A 6,000-nucleotide genomic window follows, 5' to 3' on the forward strand; every position below is an offset into this window, starting at 1 on the left:
CCTTCGATCATAATTAACATCTTTTACCGGCAATCTGGACACATTCAATTGGCATAGAATTTCACATTTTAATTCAAGCGAATCTGTCGAATTTACATTTTTAGCGGATTCGCTCATCTCTAGTTGCTTGGCAGTGATGAAAGATGACTACTTATAATCTGTTGATTTTGATCAAGAGATGTCCACCTGGAAATGCTCTTCAAAAGGCAGAAGGTCGGTGAAAATGTGAGTCGCTTTTTCGAAGGACAAGGCTTAAATAAAAGACACTCAGCTTATGTCAGACCCAAATCCAGGCGTATCTTCCAGCGGCATCCATCACGTCACACAATGTATGCACCCTGATAGAAAGGCTTTTTTGAAGGAAGAGAGGAGATCTAAGTCTACTGATGGTTCACTATTGGCCAAATAGGAAACTAACAAGCTTGATTTGTTAATCAAAGTGTTGAAATGTGGGGCTGTGATTGGACAGTGCATTAATGACTGTTACACAACTATCTCTGCTTCCTTCACCCTGGTCCACTAAACTTTCCTGCGCTCCACGTCAGGCTTTGCAAGTGGCCCGGTGTGATCTCATGTCGCCATCTACCTAGATATAAGGCCCACACCTGTGTCTTGGTATTATGGCTCTTAGTTTGTCGGTGCACCGCGATTAGTTTGCGGTTTCCAGTGCCTCTGCAATCCCTGCTGTTTGTAGGTATGACGCCGGTGGGCGGTCCTACAAGTGATTGACAGCTATCTCTGCATGCACAGTAATGCAGGGAAGACTGTATATCACCAGTGTGACTGCGCACTGGACTCCTACTTTCAAACACCAGACATTTCAATTAATAAAATTCAAGTTTTGCTGATATTTTATCTACAAAGAGATGAGATGAGATTAGACAAAATGTTCAGCATGACGGGTTCCCATTAGCATGAGCAACCCAGGCCTCGTAGGTGTCTTTACTTTACTCTTGATCATCATTGTAGGAGAGTCAGTTGAATTTGATGCATTTCTTTAGTTTTATGCCTTCATTTTTTATATTATTGTTTTTTTTTTTTCATTATGGTTTGATGATTTCCACCTTTCCATGATGGTTTGTCAGAAAATGCCGATTAGAACCTAGTGGGCATTAATTTTTTTAGTAATATATGTTGGAAACCCTCCAATTCCTCTTTTTGTGTAATTATGCCTTAGTGGCCCGCCTGGTAAGGTGGATCCTTGTAATTTTTGGTCCCGATGAGCAGTTCTAAAACAGCACGGACAGTGGCCGCTGGTGCGGCAGGATCGAGGATTGGCTATAGCGGAGATGCTGAACCGATGTATCACAACTGCGGCAGTGAGGACTGATATAGCAGAGGGGGATAAGCGAAGAAGCAGAAGCATTTTGACTTTATAGCAGCGCCTGAACCACAGAATATTAGAATTCAAAAGCACAGAGGGATGCAGCAGTGCAATAACCGCAGAATAGCAGAGATATATAGCAGTGCTGGAAGTACGGAATAGCAGAGATGTGCAGCAGGGATTGATGTAGCAGTACTACAACTGCGGGGTAGTAAAGTTGAGCTTGTCATGGTGAATAAATAACAGAAACTAAGACACAATCCACAATACCTAATGAAAACCAACCAGTACAATACTCAGGCAGCATTCTACCGCCAGAGCTGGCTTACATGACTCCAGAGAGTGACATCAGAGGAGCGCGTCAGGATGCCATGGCAGTCGATGGAGTTGCAGATTTTGCCCCCAAAACTGGTTAAAGCTTCTTGCATCACTATTTTGCTGTGTGAAATGCTGAACCCCAGAATAGAAATTTGACTAGCCAATCAGAGGGCTTGTCCGAGACTGAGATATTTCACACCGGTATAATGAGGGGGAGCTGAGCTGAAGCGCTGGAGAAAAGCAGCTCCATACACTTCTGGCTCCCAGTGTCACTGTCGTCCACCATCAATCTGACTTTGATGACCCATCAATACCCAAGTCCTAGACAACCCATTAAATGTTCCTGGGTTCTGTGAGACCTTTATCTGTTATTTCAAGGGTAAATCACTTCCATATTTTCATTCTTCTGCTCCTGAAGATGGACCAGAACAATGGAACTTACCAATGGAGTGGTGACGAGAGCCTTGTAATTGGGACACATATGACAGTCTCCATCTGTCTTTGGTGCCCCATTCTCTTGGGCACTAAAGCGGCCACTCTACATTGTAACGTCTGCTGAGTCAACCCTCAGTCCACGGCTTGGTCTCGGGCCATGGTGACTTGATGGGTGAACGATCTGCAGGAAGATCGATCTTGTGTAAGCCTAGATAGGTCCACCAGGGTGTTCTTCTCCTTGCTTCTGTGATGGTTCTTTTCATTCATCGTAGCCTCCCGTGACTCATGAGAGAAAATGCTGCTTCAGAGGATTCTTCAATTATCTAGACACAACCGTGGCTGTTCCTGGTTTTGCTGGTGAACCAGAACCAGGCATGTCTCTGAACCAGGGTGAGCAATTTGCAATTTGGGTGCCCCCTTCTGCTGACCTGTGAAATTCAGACTGAGTCTAACGAGGCTTATAGACGGTGACGACCTGATGGGACAACCTCATCGTTTACAGCTGAGGACAAAGAGGAGAGTCTGCTGATTTATAAAGTTTGACTTCTGCAAAGGTTTTTTCTTTTAAGTCATTGTAAGAATAGGAACAAAAACTTGAAGATACATTGACAAAAAATAGTTCTTCAGATTCTGTTCCCTCTGTGTGGTCATCTTCTGTACGGACGCGATGTCCTTCTCTCCGTCATTAAGCTCTTATTGCATTATAACATTAATTCAGATTATTAATACCATGAGCTGCTTTAGTGCCCACGCCTCTCTCCATAAGGGGGGATAGAAACAACAGATTATGCCACCCGGTCCTCTGATCAAATCAACAGTTATCCCGATTAGCCATAAGTAAGAGATTTATCTCTTAACAGGATCTCTCTAATAGATTTATGACAAAATTAATCAGGCATCCAGTGTCCTTTAACTGATAGTCCGTGACCATAATAACTAGATCACCCTGTCATGCCTGACACTGTAACTCATACAATCTGTCCAGCACACCCATCCTGCATAATGCTGTTACTAGAGCAGACGGGAAAGCAGCCACATGCCAGATATATGTATATATATTTCAACAGCCTTCGGCTTGGTCTCGAGCCATGGCGACTTGATGGCTGAACGATCTGCAGGAATCGATCTTTGTACAAGCCTAGATAGGTCCACCAGGGTCTTCACCACTATCTTGATAGCATCAAGCCATTGGGTTGCCGATCTTCCTCTTGCCTTGTTCCTTCTATTCTTACGACCATGATGTCCTTCTCCGGTGATCACTTTCTTCATATGCTGTGTCCAACGTAGACAAGTCGTAGCTTGTGATCCTCGGTTTGGTCTCGAGCCATGGCGACTTGATGGCTGAACGATCTGCAGGAATCAATCTTGTACAAGCCTAGATAAGTCCACCAGGGTCTTCGCCATTATCTTGATAGTATCAAGCCATTGGGTTGCCGGTCTTCCTCTTGCCTTGTTCCTTCTATTCTTACGACCATGATGTCCTTCTCCGGGTATCACTTTCTTCATATGCTGTGTCCAAAGTAGACAAGTCGTAGCTTGGTGATCCTTGCTTCGAGTGACATGTCTGGCTTGATTTGTTCTTCTTGCTTTCCATGGTTGTCGATAAGGTCCTTCTCCACATTTCGACGGCGTTGATTCTTCTTTTGTCTGGGTTCTTTATCATGTAGGTTCTGTAGTGACATTCATATGTTACTACAGAAAAGAACAAGCTATGTACGAACTGTGTCTTCGTCGGCAATGATATGTTCCTCGATTTGAAGATCTTGTCCAGTGGCTTTATTGTTGATTTGCCCATAACTGTTCTTCTGTGTACTTCCCTGGTCGTCAATGCATCTTGGGTGATCGTTGAAGTCCTATTCTTTCCAGATAACTTACAGCCATGACTCGCAGTATTAATAATGTTGTAGTTGTTATCTCCAGCCCACATATCATCCTTTGTAGACCAACCACAGAATACAGGGATGGGGCTTCCTACTAGAGCTGATAACATATGAGAACCTACAAAAAAAAAAGGGTAATGGCATAAATTATGGACTAGTGACCAAGTCAGCTGGAAATATAAAAAACCATAATAACACCTAAAAATCTAGCACAAGAACAATAATTACATTTTTTAAATATCTTTATTGAGATCAAAATGGACAAGACACATTAACTAAAACAATATACGACAAGACAGACAAGATAAAATAAATGAGGCTGGAGGAGTATAGTGCAAAAGTTATGAGGTCAATATATAGTAAGGAGTGACCCAGAAACCAGGACAAATAATTAATCAAGAAGAAAATCGTATAGACCTTGTAAATGATCAAAAAACGCGCTTGGTTCGTGATATCCCGATGTGTGAATTTAATTGACAAAAAAAAATGCAGAGTGCAAAAATATAAATGTATAAATAAAACAAATAAAGCGCCAGTGCACGATACAAAATGCAGCGCTCCATTCATAATAGAATAAATAATATAGAGTTAAATTCACAATGAATGATGGAATATTGAGAATAAATTACCTAAAAGTATAAGAAGTTGATACATAAATAGTCACATTGATGTAAGAATAATAAAATGACTACAAACCCATAGTATCAAAGTGCACGGCTCATTTTCCACTTCACCCTCCACGCGCGTTTCGCAATGCTTCCTCAGGGAGTGGTGAACATCCTGTGCAGGTACAAGGATTATTGAGCGGCAGCATCACACATCACCAGCCCACTGCTTATACTGACTTACTGCGCTGTGATATGTAAGACAGAAGAGGTCGGGGCACTATACTCATGATCAAGGCACAAGCCTTGGATCTAACATCCTGGCGATGCCTTCGGGGCTGTTTATCAGGACTTGGGCTTGGCCTCCTAAGTTCCCAATACACATTAAACTAAAACCATCTGAACTTATTTCGGCAGGACTGATTGACCACCTGATTGGGGGGGTCATCTTTTCTGACAGATAATGTTGGGGAAGAGAATGATTGCCTATAGTTTGATTAAATTTGTGTTGAGAAAGTTCCAGAGTAGGGGGATGCATGGGAGCAATCCTGTATACGATTGTGGGAAGAGGAGATAAGAGGGGAGTAGAGAAGGAGATCTTGTGAGGATCGGAGGTTGCGGGTAGGTAAGTACCGGGAGACGAGGTCACAGATGTATGGAGGACACAGGTTGTGGATGGCTTTGTATGTCATGGTTAGGGTTTAGAACTCGACTCTCTGTTCTAACAACCCTTTAAGTCTGGTATTAAGCCTTACTGTGACAGTATTTTAAAGAGCATTTCTGGGCCAGACATGATTTTCGTCAGGGGGCTGTATGATGCCAAATAATAAGAGTGTGTAATATGCACACTGATAGGATTCTCCTTGGTTTGAGCAGTCATCGCTTGACTTCTCATATGGGATTTGCATACTTGTAGACACAGAAGCTAGTCTGAACGTGATCACAAGTATTCAAATCGCAAAAAAAAAAAGCTGCCACGAGACAACCATTAAAAATGACAAACGGGGTGGAATCCTAATAGTGTGCACGTTACACACACTGTTAGAATTCCTAAGGACTCAGTAGAGGATGAATATCCCTTTTTACATCTGCTTTGCGATACAAAGTATTTCCTGGGTTCTAGATCAATGTAGGTTTTAACGGACGGTGCAGAATATCAGAGAATATCCTTATTTTGCACCATCTTTATGATTCTGTACATGGTCAAGGGCAGGTAAAATGTTTCTGCATATTAGAGATTTCTTAGGACGTTGCATTTGGTTGTATCTTCGCATTCCTTATCTCTTCATAGGTATTGCACATAATGTACAGTTCTTCTGTTTAGGTTCCTAAAATGATATTTTATTCTATAAATGGATTATCTGATGACACAGAATCCTATTGTATTGTAAAAACTCACGCAATACATCAAACAACATACAATTCTTCATAAACTTAG

The sequence above is a fragment of the Ranitomeya imitator genome, chromosome 9 (genome assembly GCF_032444005.1).
Source record: "Ranitomeya imitator isolate aRanImi1 chromosome 9, aRanImi1.pri, whole genome shotgun sequence".
NCBI lineage: Eukaryota > Metazoa > Chordata > Amphibia > Anura > Dendrobatidae > Ranitomeya > Ranitomeya imitator.